Raw genomic sequence first — 20602 nt, forward strand, 5'->3', positions numbered from 1 at the left:
TGAATACTACTGGTTTTGTGTGTGTGTGTGTTTTTATACATTTCTGAGCTTTATTTGCTAGTATTTAATGAAATATTTTCTAGGCTTTAGAGGGAGGTTATGCTAACTGCAAAGTCAGTTGGGTCCTCCCCTCCCCCTGCCAACCCCCATGCTCCAGAAATTATTTAGCCAGGGATGATCTGTTCCTTGAAAGTTTGAAAGGATTTATCCATAAAACTTCATGGGCTTGGCACTTGAATAACTTTTTCAGTTTATTTCATTGGTACTGAGCAGTTCACATTTTCTATGTCTATTATAAAGTCCATTTTAGTCATTTACACGATAGAGCTGCACACAGCATCTTCATAATTCCCTTGAGACTCTTGCTGGCTGCAGACGCTGCTGGGCAGGCAGTTTGCAGCCCCTGTGCTGGTTGAACCTGGACCTCTCGTCTGAGAGCAGAGTTGCAGGCAAGGCCATCCCTCCTGAGGCTCCCAGTATTCTCATAATCTAAAGAAAACCTGGCCCCATCACTCCTCCTCTTAAGACACTTGAATCGCTTGATGTTACCTTCAGGATAAAGCTCAAGGTTTAGGCCATTTTAGGGTACATCGTTGCCAACACCTCCCCTCTTGCCCTTTCTTGCCAAACCTGCTCACATTAAACTCATTGTAAACTTCCTGCCCTTTCCCTGACGTCTGCTCTTTCCAGCTCTGGGCCTTTGTGTGTGTTGCTTCCTCGAACTCCGTTCCTCCAACCTCCACATCGCCCGTGGGACTCTGCTCAGGTGCCGGCTCCTCTGTGACTTATCTGCCCAGGTTATGGACCCTGTGCCTGCCTCCACAGCCTCACCCTGCACTTCTGCCCCAGCACCTAATACTAGTTATTTTAATTGGGCCTATAGTTGTTTGTGTTTATCATTAAATTGGAAATACCAAGGATCGGGAGGGTTGGTAATGTACTTGGCCTTGTGTCCCGAGCTCCTGGCTTAGGACCTGATACAAAGTCCGTTTTCCTGACTGAATGAACAAATAAAGAAAGGCGTGCCTGTGTCGCTAATCTTCGGCCTAGAGCTAATAACATAATAGGAATGCAGTCCGTGGAGCCAGCCTATTCGGATCCACTTCCAGCGTCACCATTTGCTTCCTGGACACGCTCTCTGTGCCTCAGTGGATACCAGCATGATCGACTTCTCAGGGTCAGCATGAGAATCAAAAGGAGTACTGCGTTTGAAAAGTCACGTTCTCAGTAAAAGCTTGTGTGCCGATAAGGATCTCAAGTCGCTAAGTGAAAACGAAAGCTGAGTTACAGAGTCAACAAAGTAGCTCTTCTTCTGCCAAGGGAAAGAACTGTTCACAATCTGATGGAGAGGGTTGCATGATCTTTTGTAGGGCAACTGACCTCTCAGCCCTGGGTGGTTCAGAGTAAATATTCTAGCACTCAAGATGAGAATCAGTCTGATTTATTTAAACTGTTCTAAACAGTGCTATGGTAGCCCATATAATACTATTCCGAATGTCAGAGCCAATGGCCTGAGCTGCAAGGATTGGCGAAAATTGCAAGACCCCAGTGCACAGACCTGCATTCTGACCAGAACAGTCCAAAGAATCTAAAGGCTGAGGACGTGGTGTTCACAGCAGAGTGTGGCAACACCCCTGTGTGGAATGGGGTGCACCCGTGACAGGGGCAACATTCAAGGAATTTTACCTGGCTGCAATGTTTCCAGCTATCAGTCTTTTATTTTATTTTATTTTATTTTAAAGATTTTCTTTATTTGACAGAGATCACAAGTAGGGTGAGAGGCAGGCAGAGAGAGAGAGAGAGAGAGGAAGGGAAGCAGGCTCCCTGCTGAGCAGAGAGCTCAATGCAGGGGTCAATCCCAAGACCCGGGACCCTGACCTGAGCTGAAGGCAGAGGTTTTAAACCACTGAGCCACCCAGGCACCCCCCAGCTATCAGTCTTTTAAAGGGCAATTCTCTGTATACCTCAAAGAGAATTTTCTGGTGTTCTCTGCCTCTGGGCACTGAAAGCAGCGAGCATGGAGCCTGAGGTCCCTAGACCTGGCCATCTGAAGGGGAATTTTCTTCCACATGGCTTTGTGGTTTCCCTGGTTCCCAAGCTAGTACAAGAATTTATTTTTTAAAGATTTTATTTATTTGCCAGAGAGAGAGAGAGAGAGAGAAAGCACAAGCAGGGAAGCAGCAGGCAGAAGGAGAAGCAGACTCCCTGTTGAGCAGGGAGCCTAACATGGGGCACGATCCTAGGACCCTGGGCTCATGACCTGAGCCAAAGGCAGACGCTAAATGACTGAGCCACTCAGGTGCCCCTTTCACAATCACTTCTCATCTCAGTCCCTCCCAGCTAGGACCACTCAGCAATAGTATAAAGAGTCCAGGATGCTTGAAATCACTGCATGAGGATCCAAATCTGGCTGCTGCCATCCGTGCTGTGCTCCTGTCTGAGAGACACTGGTTTTGATTCCACTGACAGCAGTGGTGCTGGAAAGACTGAGCTTTCTTCTATCAGAGAACAGAGACCCCACCCCCAAAGCCTCAACAGAAATGTCAGGCTCCCTGTCCCTGTTACTGCTGGCCCATATTACTGTGGCAGCCAGCCCACCACTGCTCGAGGGAGTCCAACAGCTGACTTGCCAAATTATCGGGCAAAAGAAATTGCAAACGAAGAGAACACGTCATTTGCAAGAAAGAGACCAAGCTGGCCAGAAGATGTGGATAAGTGGAGGCAGAATTAATAGGAGAAACAGAGGGGAAGTTCAATTAAAAAACCTAATGAGTGGGAAAACATAATGAGAACGTTCAAGAAGACGGAATTAGAGCATAACAAATGAAACTATGGAACTAAAAGGCAAGATTTCTTTTTTTTTTTTTTTTAAAGATTTATTTATTTGACAGAGAGAAATCACAAGTAGACAGAGAGGCAGCCAGAGAGAGAGAGAGAGGGAAGCAGGCTCCCTGCTGAGCAGAGAGCCCGATGCGGGACTCGATCCCAAGACCCTGAGATCATGACCCGAGCCGAAGGCAGCGGCTTAATCCACTGAGCCACCCAGGCGCCCCTAAAGCCCCCCCCCCCGTGAGTTTATTGAAAAGACACGCCCACAAGGAAGCATCCCGGTGAAAGTTCTGAGCTTCAAGAATGAATTTCACCCTCATCAGCCAGAAAGAGCAAGTTACGGACAAAGGAAAGAAAGTGAGGCCAGCATTGGACTCTCAGCAATACCAGAGGCTTTGGGGAGGCACAGGAATGAAATCTACGGCTAGTCAGGCGGGGGCGTGAATTATGGTCAGAAAGGCTCACGTCCAGTCAAAACATTATTATAGGAGGGCAAAAAAAAAAAAAAAAAGGCATTTTTGGACACGGTGGGTCTCAGAAAGTACACCAGCCATGTTCTCTGCCTGAAGAAATTAGTCAAGAAGGTACTCAAGAAAATAACCCCAATCAGAAGTCTCTGCGTGGAAGAATTGAAAGAATTCAAGGAAACTGGTAAATAAGGAACCTTGTGTTACTCATGTTCTGAATGGATTGTGCTAGTGTGACGTGGAATAATGAGAAATTTTTGAATCAGGTAAGACTTTTTTATAGGCGAAAGTTCAATAGCCTTGGCTAAAATTCTAACTTATCTTTAAGCCTAGGAGTAGGGACTTGAAAGGCGATGAGGAGTAAAAGTGGTTTCAAGCTTTGTTAAGGTTTGCCAAGTCTCGAGGAACGGGCTACGGTGCCAAGCCACAGGGCACAACAAACAACTTCAAATTGCTCCTCAGACATGCAAAGTCCTTTGTCCGTCCTTCCGCTGAGGATTTCCTAAGAGTACTAGTAGTATCTCTTCAATCTCTCTCTCTTTTTCTGCCTGTGTGTGTGTCTCTCTCTCTCACCTAGTGGTGTGCTTTCTTTACCTTCTCAGCTCTCATCCTTGTTTTTGCTCCTAGCCACATACATGTCTTACTCTTGACACAGGGCAGATTAGCTACAGATTACAAACTTAGCTCCAGACCCACCTGCTTAGCTCCAAAACCCATCAAGATGCTCAGTTAGATAAAAGGAACAATGTCTCCCTTAGAAATAAAAAAGGACTAACAGAAACCTTGTGGTTGTGGTCTATCTTTTGATAGAATCCACCCCATTAGAAGGCTGTGCACTTTCAAAGTACATCTCCTCCCTCTTCGTGACAGAGTCCTGGATGACGTTCAGGGTCACTGGGAAGTGATAGGGTTGGGGTAGGGGTGGAGGTGGGGACCCTGAGATGAAGACAGACAGAAAGACAGGGCAGGAGCATGCGAAGCCTTGAAATCCTAGATAAAGAATTTAAGCTTTATCCTGAAGGCAGTAGGGAGCCATTGAATGTTTTGTGTGTTAGAAAGATTTCTCTGATGGCTACATGGAATTAAAAGAGTTTTTAGTGATAATGACCCTGAAGGCAGAGACCAGAAGGAAGGTTTTTGCTTTAATCTAGAGGAATTGTTTATTTATGGAAACCATCCCCACCTTTATGACCACAATGTGGCTAGAAACTTCCTTCTTCCCTTTGTGCAGGTCCCTACAACTTGTTTGCTTTCTGCAGTTGGGAATCCTTTTATGTTCCATACCGACCTTAAGTCTGCCTTCATGAGGTTCTGACTTCTCAAAGTCCCGGGAGGCTGGACACCTAAGAAAAATCCACATCAGGATGACAGCCCTCTCCATCTGACTTCCTGTCTTCACCTGACTTCTCAAGGACACGACTCTCCCATTTGTTCCGGCACTGACTGGCTCTCAGTGCTACTAACCCTAACCCTCGTCCAGTCTCCTGCTCACAGCTTGGCTTTCCCTGCAGCCATCTAATATTCAAAATTTGATTCTGAAGCTCATTAAATTAAAGCCTTAGCTGAATCCATAGCTTCCTCAGGTCTGTTCCAAAAGTTACGGCATTGACGAGAAGGAAGTAGATCCCCAAGAATTGATTCGGGGGGACTCGTGTGCTTCAGGGTACCCCAAATCCCATGGAGCCTCTCACCAGGAGAGGCAGATTCTCTTCCTCCTCTTCCAGTGGGGATCCCACAATGACCTTCTCTAGGGAGTTACTCTGCAAGGGGAAGCCAGCCTCTTCGTGCCCCATCCTTATCATCTCTTATTATCTTCAAACTTACAAATAGAATTATATCCTCCTATGTCCAGGGGCCCAGAACTAGGAAAATGGCTAAGACATCAAAGGAATTTTTAAATCTTTGCTAATTTTTATCAGCAAAACCCTGGCGAATGTGTGAGATTAAGGGGTTGGCCAAAGAGTGAGGGACATGACCAAAGATTAGGCTACATTTTTCGAGATGGTATTTTTGCCAGAGATTCTGGATGAAATACTAGCTCAGATGTAGCTGGGAGTACATCTGAATGTTTTTTCTCAGTTCACTGGCTGGAAACTGCCTCAGAGATGGACCCCACCAAATGAAGCCAACAAGTCAGAAATTTCTGGGGCAACAGTGAGAAAGGAATAGAGAGATTTAGGAAGACAGGGATTGGGAAATGCATTTATCACTGGTAATTCAGTCCATCTCCCGGTAAAGAACAGGAATGTACTCCTATCGCCAAACCACTGAGAAACACATTTGTTCCGGGAGAGCAAGGATCTTTTAAATGTATTTGGCCAAAGATGCCGATGGGAGGGAATGGCTGTACAAAATATCTTCCTGATTTCAGTAAGGATGGTGGGATCAGGGTGCGGCTCTGGAGCAAGGCCCAACATTGTGTTTAACCATCAGAAGCATGGTATCTATGATTAACGTATGTGGCAAAGGTACTATGGTGGTAACCGGCATGGTCTGATCATCAAATTAATAAGCAGAAGATCCGGAAGTGAAACAGATGGGCAGCCTCCTACAAAGTTGTAACTTGGTTTCTGGAACCAAAAAACCCCAGTCTGGTGGAAAGAGAGCTTCCTTGAGCCACTACAATAGAAAAGCCCTTGTCCTCCCTTAATTCACAGGCCTGATTTATTTCAGAAACTCTGAGCCCCTTAAATGAAAGGAAGGGTGGGTATCCCTGACAGAAGCTTCTACGATAACATGCCTCTTTCTCCTCATCTTCTCCCAAAAGGACAGCAATGTATCAGCATCAATATATACCGAAGGAAAGAAAATCTCCAAACCTTTAGCTTTGAAATCATGGCAAGCTAGGATGTCTTTGAGGATTACCAGTGAGGGGCATCCTTCTCACGATCAGATTATAAATATTTTAATTCTAATCAGCCTCACCTTGGGTTCTGTGGAACCCCACACCGATCTGGTGGCTGAGTGTAGCTGGCACAGATAAATTTAGCAATGAGAATCATCTCCAGGTTTGCTTCCTGGCCTGTCATGTGGGCTGCTGTGGTAAGAGAAACAAATTAAGCTTCCAAGGAGTACTGTTCAACAGAGACAGAATGCGAGCATACATCTGATTTTACATTTTCTACTGACCATAAGGTAAAAAGAAACAGGTGGGGTCACCTGGGTGGCTCAGTCTGTTAAGTGTCTGCCTTCGGCTCAAGTCATGATCTCAGGGTCCTGGGATCGAGCCCCACATCAGGTACTATGGTACTAACACCCCAAGGTAAAAACCAAACTCTCCTAGCGTTCCTGTCAACTGTACCATAAACATGTGATCCAGACCCCATCCATAAGGCTAATTTACAGTGACAGTGATTTTGAAGTAAGCAATATAAGGAAACAGTAATGCATATATATATATTTTTTCTGTCCATAGGGTCCCTGCTGGTGGGGAGTCTGCTGCTCCCTCTGCCTGTGCTTCCTGCTGTTTTTGCTCTCTTTGTCTCTCTCTCAAATGAATAAAAAAAAATCTTGAAAAAAATACAACAAAACAGGTGACATTAATTTTAGTAGTATTTTTTTCTTTAATGTGCTATACCCAAGGTAGTATCATTTCAACATGAAATCAGTACACAACTTATCAATACACTTATTTTTGTTCTAAGCTATACTTACAGAACATCTGAGGAAAGAAAACCTATGAACACCAACTCTGACCAATTTAATCAACAGTGGGGCAAAATGCTATGTTATGTACTTATATTTTTCCTTTCTGTGATGCAACTAATTATTATTGTCATGGTGCTGGTGGTTATCTTTACAATATAATCCCTAGGTTACAGGATATAAAGTCAGAATTCAGACGAAACTAGAGGAAGAATGTACGTCACCCAGAAATCCAGGACTTGAAGCTGGACAATGTTGGGCTGCCTCCTTTTTGGACAGAGGATAAGTCTGTTTTAATTTGGTGGATAGTTGCATTGTCTCAAGGCAGAAGACTGATCATTGGTGAGCATAAGTAAGCAAGAAGGGTATAGGTTCATGGTGAGTAAACAGAGCTGAATATAGTGTAAATATTTATCCCATTTTTTGGCTACCCAGTAATTTTTGAGCACCCTTGTTATGTTTTAGGAATTGTCCGCCTTATAAATAGCAGCCCACTTCACCCCAAGGTAAAAACCAAACTCTCCTAGCGTTCCTGTCAACTGTACCATAAACATGTGATCCAGACCCCATCCATAAGGCTCATTTACAGTGACAGTGATTTTGAAGTAAGCAATATAAGGAAACAGTAATGCATATATATATATATTTTTTCTGTCCATAGGGTAGCAGAACTCTGGCTTCTAGAGCCCTACAGACTGAGTTCTTACTGAAGAGATGTCACAGATGTTGGCAGAAATAGCAGTTGCAATAAAACTGAATTTCCCACCTAGAGATGGCAGCAGGGAAAACCACAGATTTGGTTAGTGCTCAGGGAGACAACCAAGGTGTTCTCCTCATAAAGCCAGTTCTGTGGTTTGGCTGCTTGGGCTCTAGAAATACAGGGCTGTGGCTGACTCTCTGGTCCTGTTGATCAGTCTACAAACTACCGAATCTCCAGAGACGGTTTCTGTCGCTTGGACCTGGTGATTGACTGAGCCATACAGGTGCTAGTTCCACTTGAAAGGGTTGAAGCATACATAAAAAGAAGGAATGGGAGGCAAATTTAAAAACTGTGATAGTGGAACCAGCGCAGGTCTCTGAGCAGGGAACTGGTCACCAGAGTTGTACGTTGGAAGAAATTTAACCATCAACAGTAGGGAAGCTTTATTGAAGAGGAAATTCAGACAAGTTCCAATTAAGGCCAAGAATAGGCCTATGAAGGGACCATTGCACTAGTCTAGGTGGCACACCAAGGCTTGGACCAGATGGGGGTCTAGGTCAGGAATACAGAATTGGAGAAGTCTCATTCTGGTTTGACTGTTGGCAAAGAACTCACATAGCTTTCTAATCATGACCTTTAATATATTAAAAGTCACTTCTGGGGCACATGGGTGGCTCAGTGGGTTAAATATCTGCCTTTGGTTCAGGTCATGATCTCAGGGTCCTGGGATCAGGCTCCCTGCTCAGCAGGGAGTCTGCTTCTCCCTCTGCTCCTCCCCGACTCATGCTTTCTCTCTCTTGCTCTCTTTCTCAAATAAATAAAATCTTTAAAAAAAAAAGGTCACTACTAGTATTTTTTTCTGTTTTTGTTTTGTTTTAAATTTGACAGACAGAGATCACAAGTAGGCAGAGAAGCAGGCAGAGAGAGAGGAAGGGAAGCAGGCTCCCTGCTGAGCAGAGAGCCCAATGAGGGGCTCAATCCCAGGACCCTGGAATCATGACCTGAGCCGAAGGCAGAAGCTTATCCCACTGAACCACCCAGGCACCCCTTTTTTCTGGTTTTTGACTGAAAAAGTTACCAAACTCCAATCTGTCCAGATGTCACATGACAGTTCTCTGTGTGGATTCAAGTTTGAGCTTGACATTCTGTGAGCTTTCTTTGCCCTGTGGTCCTCAAAAAATGCATTTCTGCCAAGCAAGTTCCTTCTTCTTCTTTTTTTTTTTTTTTTAAGATTTTATTTCTTTATTTGACAGACAGAGATCACAAGCAGGCAGAGAGGCAGGCAGAGAGAGAGGAGGAAGCAGGCTCCCTGCTGAGCAGAGAGCCCAATGCAGGGCTCGATCCCAGGACCCTGAGATCATGACCTGAGCCGAAGGCAGAGGCTTAACCCACTGAGCCACCCAGGCACCCCCAAGCAAGTTACTTATATAAGAAACTTTTCTGAGGAGTAGCATCTTATGCAGCATTTAATGGAAAGAAGAGAAGTAACATTTAGCTTTCTAATCATGTGCCAGATCTCTGAGCCTATTTACTCCCCCTTAGAACGTTATGAGATTGGAATGATTATATTCATATTATAGATGATAAGAGTAACCAGTGAATTCCCCCACAGTTTTCAGAATTCCCACCCACCAGGCTGATTCAGGCCCAGTTAGCCTGGCTAAGCCCAACTTCTTCTTTTGCTCCGGATGACGGGGCTCACGGAAAACTTAGCAATGCTATAATCACCAGAAAACTACTGCATCTTTTTCATCTCCAGCTTGGGACCACCAGAACTCAAGAGGAAAAGCAGAGGGAGATGGGTAGGTGAGAAGAGCACAATGCCTCATTCCCCGCGGGGTTGCAGGCAACCACTCCCACCTGCAGAGTCAATCAAAGTGTTCCTACCTCTTTCCTTATTGAATGAGATCTTCACAAGGACTGGGTAGGTATCATGAGGTCCATCTTAAAGATGGAGAAACTGAGACCCAGTAGACTTACATATATGTACAATTATGCAACTAGTAACCAGCAAAGCCAAGGTTTGAATTCAAATCCTCTGACTCTAAACCCAGAATGTTTTCCACTGGACTGAGCCAGAGGAGAAAATGAAACATGGAGTATTTTTCTGGATAGAGTCTGGGGCCTGGGGTTCCCTGATAGGAGGCCGATACCACTTCTTTCCTCAGGTTGCTCTGGGACCCTTGAAGCAAATCACTCTGTGCTATATCAAAGCTGGCGTGGCAGGCTTTTTCAAGCACCCAGGCCCAAGGATGGCCACATACTGGGGAACAAGATGGTACTCCTTGACCATATTCCTCCCTCCTAAGCCACTTTCCAAAGTGACTGAGACATAATTTTAAGTTTTTACAAAGACAAAAATCAAAACACTAGCTTTATGGCTATAAAAGAGACCATAGCTTCACCTCCCCAGACTTCCTACTGAAGGGCAGAATATGTTCTGGTAAGTTCACTGCATGGAGAAGCAGAGACTCTGTGTTTTCAGAGAGTAAGCTGCTCCAAAAGACAATTTTCCAGTTGGTCACTCCTCCTCCCTTGGGGAGCACTATGTGGAGAGTCAGGCTGAACATGACTGCCGTGCTCTCTCCGTGGCAGCGTCAGGAATGGGGAACAAGTATTCCTTCCTCTCAACACTGTGCTTCCCACACTGCGGCATCTTGAATCTATCAGGGACCATCAACAGATGCAATATGTAATCCATTGTGATGAGGAAAGAAAGACAATGGTCTTTGATGTCTTATCTCAAATGGTAGGTAAATGAGACAATCGTATAAGAGGAAGGACTGGTAACCAGGAAGAGTGGATGTATTATTTGTGGACCAGTATAACTGCCAAATTAGATTGTCAGGGCTGTAAAGAACCTTGAAGATCATGTACAACAAATCCCTGCTCACTTGACAGGCTTGTTTGTCAAGGTCATATGGGAATCCGTGGAGTTGGGATATGAGTCAGGTTGTTCTAAAGAAGTCTAATGACCTTAATCCCATACCCATGACCCTCTTCTGAGGCTTCCTCACGTTTGATCCCATGCTACCCTTGTTGACTCCTCCAGCATGGCCATCTGATGGAACAGTAGCCAGCCTAGATGTCGGTCTATAAACTGAGCAGAAGGGATTCCAGTAACTAATTGAGCCCACCAGGTTCTGTCTTTTGAAGATATTTGAATTTGAGACATCAGGCACTGAGTAATCGACAGGAAGAGCAAAGACACAGAGAACATGCAGTTAGAAGACATGAGTTGAAGCTATGAGTGGAGTGTGAGGTCAGGTGGCGTGAAGAGCATTTCATTGGCAGAGATGTGGACGCAGAAGAAAGGATGGAGAAGCTGGGTCCAACTGATGGAGAAGCTCTAGAGTAACAATTAGCTCCTCCTGCTGCTGAGGGAGGGTGGACATCACCCAGTTGCCAGAACCATGTTGGAACATAGTTATCAAACTGCGTTCTAGGCCCTGGTTAGCTCTCAGGAGGTTAGGTCCTGAGCTATTTATAGGTTCACCAGAGACCTGGTTATATGGCCAAGATGTCACTCTTTCTTAAAACATGTAGCTTCAGAAACCACCAACACTCAGGGTAATCTGGATAAACCTCTATGTTCATTACAACCCAGAGGCTAACACATTAGCTTTTCCAGTGGCAACTGTCCCTGTACAAACCATAGCCATTAGTATTAAAATTTTTGATCCAATAATTTTACCCCGCCTTGGCAGTAAGAACTCAGGTCTTTTGAACAGACCAGAATCTCACTTGTGATCCTGTTCTCTATTCCAAACAATCACTAATGCAGCCTTAGAAACCAACCTAAACAACTCCCTTTTTCCTGGCACACTTGGCAGGGACTCCTTGGGCAGCAGGTGCCTCCATATCTAGTGTCTGTCTTGAGGTCCAAGAATGGCGTCAGGATGATTAAGTGCCCAGGGCATGACTAACCTATTTGCAGACGTGGAGCAGCTGGGTGGAATGTATGCGCTGGGTGGAGGGAGGCAAGTCAGGTGGGGAGAGAAGAGGAATGCACCTGATACCTAGCAACTGTCATCTCTAGCTTTGCTGGCTGTGCCCCCAACCTACTACTGCTAGACTTCTTCACCCTCTTCACCATATTTTTTCTCAGTTCCCCTCTTCTCTCCTCGCCACCCCCACCCTCCCCAGCCTCTCTATAGGACCCTGGGGGGATATAAGTAAACAACAAAGCTTCTGCAGAATCCAGATCTCCTTCTGCCAAAGTTTCCACTGATAAAAGCATGAGTTTTTCACAGTTGAATGCAAACTTTATTTTATTTTCTCATCTATAAAATTGGCAGAGTTTATAAGACCATTTTATTTACAAGGGTACAGGACAAGAAGCACTCTTTCTCATACGTTGTTGGTGGAGGTATAAATTGGTGCAATTTTCAGCATGAAAACTACAAATCACATGCCTTTGACCTAATAGTTCTAAGGAGTTTATCCTAAAGATATACACATAGCAAACTTTATTTTCATTCTTTTTCTTTCAGGAGGTATCCATTATGGATGGCTCCAATGAGGAAGAAGCAATTTTTGGAAGTCTGTGCAGCCCACGATATGGGGGAAGCAGTGTCATAGCTAACAGTCTGTCTGGATCAAGAATGGACAGAGGTAGAGGGCATCTCCCTCCATCAAGCTTTCCTCGATTTTCCCTATAAACGACACAGATAGCACTTTGATGTATCTCTTAGAGATTGTACCAGAAGAACTCAAACTATTACCTAACTATTCTGACTTTCTGATGAATGAAAGAGTGCAAGAGGACTGTGACCACATAATAGGGGATACTGGGCAAAAAGTGACAGTACAATTGCATAGAAAATGCCAGAATGTTGTGTAAATGAGGAGGTCATTTTCAGTTCTGACCTCAAGGAAGAAGGGACTCCTCTGGCCAGAGAGCCTTTTAAACCCCCCTTTTTGCCACCACAATTTATAATGAATACAGTTGGTAGAAAAGAGGAGTCCCAGCAGAGTGTACACTCAGAGTCCTTGGGTAAGAGATTCAGGGCACCAGCCTCACTCGGCTATTCCCAGACTCAGCATCCAAACATTGTACTTCAAGTGTGTGCAGAAAAATGACATGTAGCAGTTGGATCCTCCAGAAAGAGGCAGACCTTGGGGCACCTGGGTGGATCCGTGGGTTGAGTGTCTGACTTTTGGTTTTGGCTCACGCCATGATCTCAGGGTTGTGAGATCAAGCCCCACATCAGGCTCCACACTCAGCACCAGAGTCTGCTTGAGATTCTCTCCCCCTCCCTCTGCCCTTTCTCCTGCTCAGGTGCACATGTGCTCTCTCTCTTTCTCTCTTAAATAAATAAATAAAATCGAAAGAAAGAAAGAGAGAGAGAGAGAGAGAAAGGAAGGAGGAAGGAAGGAAGAAAGGGAGAGAGAAAGAGCCAGACTTCCCAGTGCAGGGCATACTGTGTGCGATGGGGAGACATGGGCTGCCTACAGAGAATTAGAACCCCTCTGCCTCTCTGCTTTAGGGTCATTGCCAGAATCATCTAAAGAGGAGCCAGAGCTGGGCTTCAGAACTCACCATGGGCTGTTACCCAGTGTGTACCAGAGCCTTGCCTCATCATTTTCAAAGTTTCACTTGGCCATTTCCATAAAATTCTGAGCATGGTGAATTACAATGCAATATCATAGTCCTCTAGAAATATGTACCACCTTTCCTATCATTCCTGCCACATATTATAATAGTTCTTCATTTGAGGAGGCATGATAATTGGATGAAAAGATCATTTCACTTGCTATTTGATGTAGAATGAGCCTTCCTGTGCTTTGTTTCCTTATCTGTAATATTAACTTTTGGTGATTCTGAGGTAAGTTCTCTGACATGGAAAGAATGGGGGAGTAAGGGAGGGAACAGAATAATGGTGGGGCCTAGAGTTCCTGGATGGCAGGGAGATACTTCAGACAGAAAAATGGCAAGGCCCCAAATAAGTTGTGTCCCAACTATGATGTTGGCCGTGTTGTGAGGACAGGTGTTTGCCCTCTGATAATAAGTAGACTTTAATCCTAGGCATGAGCACAAGTCATGTCAACAGGGGTGGTTCCAGAGAAATCCACAGTAATTGCCCAAGACACAACATGAGCCCACAACCAAATTCTCACCCTGAAAAATGACTGGCAAGTAGCAGTGTCAGTCTTGATGCAGCTCATTAGGTAATTGATTGTTCCAAGTCAACAAACATCTTCTAAGGTTTCAAAGGCTGACCAGGCAAGCTATACCAGCAATGGAGAGGTGTGGCTCCGGCATGTGGTGACACATGGTGAACACCCAAGCTCCACAGTGCTGATTAGTTGTGTAATGGGCGGATGAGTCAAAGATCATGCTTCCTAGTTTGTCGGCTATGTGGTAGCTCCCAGGAACTGGCTCCAGACTTTGGTGGCTCCATGCAAGCCATCCTGGGACTGGTGATGAGCCCACAGAGTCATCATCAAGACTCAAATTTCAGTGTCTTCAGCACTGAAGCGAAATACTCCTGACTCACATCCTTGAATCCATGAGGGAGCTTTTGGTCAGATATTGTGTTTCTGTGAGCTTCTTCATTTTCATCAAGGCCTTGTGAATTTATGCTGACAGTGCAAGAGACGGAGCAAAGTGAGAGTCTGGTCCAGCAGAGTCTGCTCTTGCAAGGTATGAAATCTCACCGACGAGACACAACCCTGCTGGCTAGTCAACAGCACCCACAGTTGTGGTTCCATGTTTCCTCCAGTGAGCTTCCTCTCACAAGTTCCCTGACTGCAATATTGCTATCAACCCGGATCACCCTGCTTCCCAGTAGCCACGGAGTGGGCGGAATGGTGAGCTTTCATTCCAGTCCTCAGGGCTCCAGGAAGAATCCAGGAGTCATATACTCCCAGGGATAATCCCTGGCTAAGATACTTAATAATTAGATGACTATGATCAAATAATCTGAATCTCAATTTCTTCATCTGTATATTAAAAATAATAACATCCATTCCATTTCATTGGGTGGTTATGAAGATTAAATTAAATCAGGTATATAAAGTACTTAACACAATGCCTAGCACAAGTAAAAACTCCATAAATGGTAGTTTTCTTATTTATTTATTTATTTTTATTTTAAGATTTAAAAAAAGATTTTATTTATTTGAGAGAGAGAGAGAGAGAGAGAGATTGACAGAATGAGTAAAAGCAGGAACAGAGGGGAGAAGCAGACTCCTTGCAGAGGAGGGAGCCCAGTGTGGGGCTCAATCCCACATGATCTTTGCTGAAGGTAGACACTTAACCTATAGAGCCACCCTAGTGCCCCAGGTACCCTTATTTTTAAGATTTTATTTATTTATTTGCAAGAGAGACAGAGAGCACCAACAAGGAAGGGGACACAGGAGAGGGAGAAGGAGACTCCCCACTGAGCAAGAAGCCTGCCGTGGAGCTTGATCCCAGGAGCCTGGGATCATGACCTGAGCCAAAGACAAATGCTTAACTGACTGAGCCACCCAGCTGTCCCAATTTTTATTTTTTAAACAATTTTATTCATTGATTCATTCTTCATTCATTCATTCAGTTATTTTAGAGAGCAAGCACAGGAGCAGGACAGATGGAGAGGCAGAGAATACCAAGCAGACTCTGAGCTCACTGCAGAGCCCAACACAGTGCTTGATCTCACAACCCCGATATCACAACCTAAGTCAGGCACTCAATCCACTGAGCCACCTAGACTCCATGATAAATGATAATTTTCATCTCTGGGATTAGTGAGTCTCAGAATTGGAAAACATGTGAAAGTCATCCAATAAAACTCTCCTGCTAGCTGTTGACAGAACCCCCTACTGCACACGTGGTCATCCAACCTCTGCTTTGAGTCTTTCCAAGGCAAGAAAATATATTCTTTAGGGGTTCTGAGGTTCTTGCTGAAATTGAGCTGAAATACAACTCTTGGGGGCATCTACTCTTTGGGATAGTAAGCCCTTGCCCATATGCAAAAGAGCACTTCTGGCTGTGTGGACTGCTGTTCACGTAGACTACACGGTAAGGAACTGGGCAGTGTGATGGCCCTGCCATGTAACAGTCATCCAAATATTTGGTGTCAACCTCATATTCTTTTAAGTCTTTTCTTCTTCAGTGAAAACCTCCAAATTCCTTCTGTCCTGTCTCACACGATAAGTTTTGGATTTCCCATCACTCAAGTCATTTTTCTCCCAATGCTCAACTAAGTACTCCTCGATCTGGGCACAATGCTCTGACCAATTTGGAGAAATGAGATTTCACATTTCACGCTACTAAGCTATGTTCTCCCACTACTCCATCCTAATTTGCATGATGTGTTTTATTATTTTAGTTCTGACTAATCCTTACACTTGCCCTATGAAATTTCATCCTGCTAGGTGCAATTCATCATTCCAGATGATGAAGACATCTTTGTATCATGCAACATACTCATTCTCTCATGTTGTTACAAAGATTGCCCAAGACTCATAGGACAATGGGCAGAGCTCTTTATTCCACTCTTAGAAAATTCCCTCTAATGTGACATATATTCATTCATTCTCTCTCTCTCTCTCTCTTTCTCCTTCTCTCTTCCTTCCTTCATTCTCTTTCTTTCTTTTTCCCTTTTGATATTTGTTGAACTAGCATACAGTTAAGGTGTCCCTTTATTGGCCACAGACTTACTATGGGAGACTTTGTTGAGTTTCTTGTCCAAGTTATTTATTCCTTCTGACAACTGTCTTGGCAGTAGTAGACACCTAGAGTTCAGGTAGTATTGTGCTGGAATATGTAACATTTGCTGATTTCCATGACATAAGTTACTTCCCAAATGGCAGATTCCAAACTATTAATGTGATGTCACTGAACATGGAATTGGAGGTCATGTGTATGATCAGCTCTTATGAGCCCACATGAGCCAACTCCAGCACACCACTGATGAGGTACGTATGAACAATAGGTGCTTTCTTTTTCTTTTTCTTTTTTAAGACTTTTTTTATTTTGAGAGAGAGAGAGAGCTGTGGGAGGAGCACAGAGAGAGGGAGAATTCTAAGCAGACTCAGTGCTGAGTGAAGAGCTCATTGTGGAGCTCTATCTCATGATGGTGAGATCATGACCTGTGCCGAAATCGGGAGTTGGATGCTTAACTGATCGAGCCACCCAAGTTCCCCAAACCAGAGATCTCATTTCTGTTGTAGAAAAGTTCCAAGAAGTTCTTACAGTCTGGTGATGCGCAGTGCCTATCTTCCCTCTAGACCTACTCTGGAGAAACATTATCAGTGGAGAAAATAAGGTCTGTCTAATGTGATTTGTTCTCAGTGAACCCATGTTATTTCATAATTGCAACAGACCCTTTTAAGTGCTTGTGAACCTAAATGTTTAATCCAGAGTTACTTCCAGAAGCAATGTTGAACTCATTCACTTATAGGTTAAGAAATCTATATTCTCCCTTTTAAAAGTCAGTACATTTCTAATCTTTTAACATGTTCACTATTCTCTGTAAGTCCTTCAAACTCTTCATGAGCAATCTGGACATCTCATTCCTAAATGCTCAGTATCTTGGAGTGAATTCCATTCCAGTCTGAGAGCCCAGAGCACATTCTGCCCCTTCACCCACCCTGAGCTATTTATTCTTCTCTATCGGATCCAAAGAACTTTGTACTTGATAAGAATGATCAAAGGAAAATAAGGATAAGGATCCTTTCTCCATGTTTTCAGGACAGATAATCTTGGCTAACTGATAGGCAGCATAAGCTCCTCCTCCCCAAGACATCCACATCCTCATCCCTGGATTAGGAGGGATATATGTTCTTAAATGTAAATAAGTTGTAATTTTTGGCAAAGAGGAATTAAGGTTGGACATGGAATGAGGCTTGCTAAACAGAAGATCTTAAAATGAGAAGATTATTCTAGATTACCCAGATGATCCCAGTGTGATTACAAAGGTTTTTTACATGTGGAAGAGAGAGCCAGAAAAGATTACTACATTGCTGACTTTAAAGATGGAGGAAGGGACCATGAGCCAGAGAATGCAGGTGCTTTGGAACTGGAAAAGGAAAAGAAATGGATTCTCCTTTAGAGCCTCCAGAAGGGAGATGGTTCTGCTTGCTCTTTGATTTTAGCTCCATGAGACCCACTTTGGAGTCTGACCTCCAGAACTGTAAGAGAATAACTTGGGGTTTTTAAAACTATCGGCTTTGCAGTAGATTTGCTGCAGTAGCCACAGAAAAGTCATACATGAAGAATGCCTGTGTGGCTCAGTCCATGAAGCATCTGAATCTAGATTTCAGCTCAGGTATGATCTCAGGGTTGTGGGATCGAGTCCTGTGTCAGGCTGTGCCCTTAGAGAGGAGTCTTCTTGAGGTTTCTCTCTCTTCCTCTGTCCCCACCCCCAGCCCTGCTCATGCATGCTCTCTCTCTAAAACAAACAGAAAAAAAGAAAAAAGAAAAAAAAGAAAAGAAAGAAAGAAAAAGAAGAAGAAAGAAAGAGAGAGAAAACTCATACATCAACCCATTCCCAGGCCTTCTTCCTTGCATTTTTCCACTATCAAGGCTGGAGGGTCCAGTACAGACAACCCTCAATTTACAATGTTTTGCCTCACAATCTTTCGAAATTAGGATGGTGTGAAAGCAATACATGTTCAGAAGAAACCATACTTCAAATTTTGAATTTTGATCTTTTTCCAGGCTAGTGATATTAGGATTGTCTCTCATGATGCTGGGTAGTGGCAGCCACAGCTCCCTGTCAGCCATGATCACAGGAGCAAACAACAGACACACTTACCACTGTTCTGTACCCACACGATCACTCTGCTTCTCTACCCTTGCTTTTTTAACAGATTTGTCCCCCAACCCCCATCCCAACTTCTCTCCACTATGAAACCATCAGGAAAGCAAAGCAAGAACTTTGCCACATATTTGGTAGAGAGGCCACTTTTAGGCAGCAGGCTTGAGGAGTAGAAACTTGAGCAAGGAAAGAGGGCCCACAGCAACCACCAGGATGAATGCAAACAGGCTCCTTAAACGACCCACTTCAAAATAGCCACAGACCCTAACTGACCAATGACAACCAAGCACAGTTCCTAAGATCACCAAAAAAGAGAAAATTCCACACCTTCCCATACTCCCTCTCTCTATCCTACAACTGTGGCCCCTTCCCACCACCTCACGGCGGTCTCTCCTTTGCTGTCCTGACCACCTCTCCTTAGTGACATAGTCAATAAACTTCTCTCTCTTTTGTTCTGCCCTGGGTGAATTCCTTCACTGTCTGAACCACTGGGCCCCACTCAATTGGGACACCCCACATTCGGTGCCCACCATCTAATTGGATGGCCCCACAGTTGGGTCTTCCACGAGTGAGATTTTCAGGAGAGTGTGGAGAGCTCATGTACTGCCGTTATCTTGCCCTTTATTTCCCCTCAGCTGGGTGGGTCGGATGCAATTCTTTCCCACAACCAAAGTTCTTATATGTTCTCCCTCCTTATCCTTTCCTCCCTATGTGCCCTCCACTGAGCCTCTAGCCTAAAGTAATTGATTCCACAGCACCGTAAATGTCCCCTTGAGTAACTCTGTTCTCTTTTATCTCTGTGTTCCAGCCTTACACTTCATGCTCCAGAGTCTCTGGAATGGTGTTCAATGAGTTTATTACTCCTGCTCTGTACTCAAGTACCCCGAGTTCCATCAATCATTAATATGTCCTAGGTGCTGTGCAACACAAAAGATGCTCCATGTGACTCGATTTCTGCTTTTGAGTTGGGACATTATCAGATAACTACACTGTGAGGTAGGGACTGGTATGTGCTTTAACAAAAGAATTGATAAGGTCCAATGGGAGCTCTGAAGTGGGCAATAAGTCACTTCCAATCTGAAGACAGGCTTCAAGGAGGAAGGACTTTGCAGCTGCGCCTGGAAGAGTCTGAACAATTGAGAGATGTGAAGAAGAGGGCTAGCCTGTGAGCAAAAAGCTCAGAGTTGGGATAAGTCTGGATGTATCCAGGGAGAAGAATGGAGGTCAGCTTGGACAAGCATAGCTTGGTGGGTGAAGAGTGTGAGATAAGACTAGAAATGTGGGTGGGGCCAGATCCTGGAGGGTTGTCAAGTCAGCACACAGGATTTGGCCTTTTGGCCGTCCTCAGTGGGTGTCTTTGAAGTTTGGTAAGCAAAGAGTAAAGTCACATGCTTTTCCAAAGGTATAATAACCACTCATTTTTTTTTTTTTTTTTTTTTTTTTGCAATTCGACATTAGTGTTTATTTAAAAAATTACCGCAAATGAAGATAAATGGTGAGACGTGCACTAAATTTGATGAAAATCCTGACGTGAGTGTTTCTTCTTGGGATTCTCTCTCTCTCTTTTTTCTCCTATGATCTGAGAGCGGATTACATTCTACTTGGGTGATGGCTCAGGTCAAATGTGTGGTTTTGCAGGTGCCTAGCCTTTCACAGACAATCTTGGAAGAACCATCATTGTCTCTGGAATTTCCGCAGCGCCTGGTTCAGAATCACCGGGGCGGACAGCTCCCCGCCGCCGCCGGCGCCGACTGCGGAAGGGGACCGAGAGCGCGGGCTTCACGCTCCGTGAGCCGGCTGGGGCGGCGGGAAGACCGGCTGCGTCCCCCCCAACCCCCGACACCCACTCGGTTCCTCCCTTCCCCCTGCGGGGCCGCGCGGGGCCTGCGGGTGGCCGTCCCGGGCCACACATCCCGCAGGCGAGGAAGCCACCGGCCGCCCTCCCCCCTACCGCCACCGCCGCCGCAGCTGCTCTCCTAATAACCACTCATTTAAAAAGAAAATTGGTATTCAGTAATTTAACTAGCTTGCATGGGTTGTCACCTAAGCACTGATAGCTCTCAAAAAAGTTTTTTCTTTAACAAAAGCTCTGAATGCAAAGGAGAGAGTGAAGGAAGTATAAATCGGGTCCTAAAAGGCCCTGCCTGTGTGTACTCCAGATATTGAGGCTGGAAACAAAACCATCTCCATATTCACCAGGCAGAGGCCTTTCC

Source organism: Mustela nivalis (assembly GCF_964662115.1).
Source record: "Mustela nivalis genome assembly, chromosome: 13".
Taxonomy (NCBI): Eukaryota; Metazoa; Chordata; class Mammalia; order Carnivora; family Mustelidae; genus Mustela; species Mustela nivalis.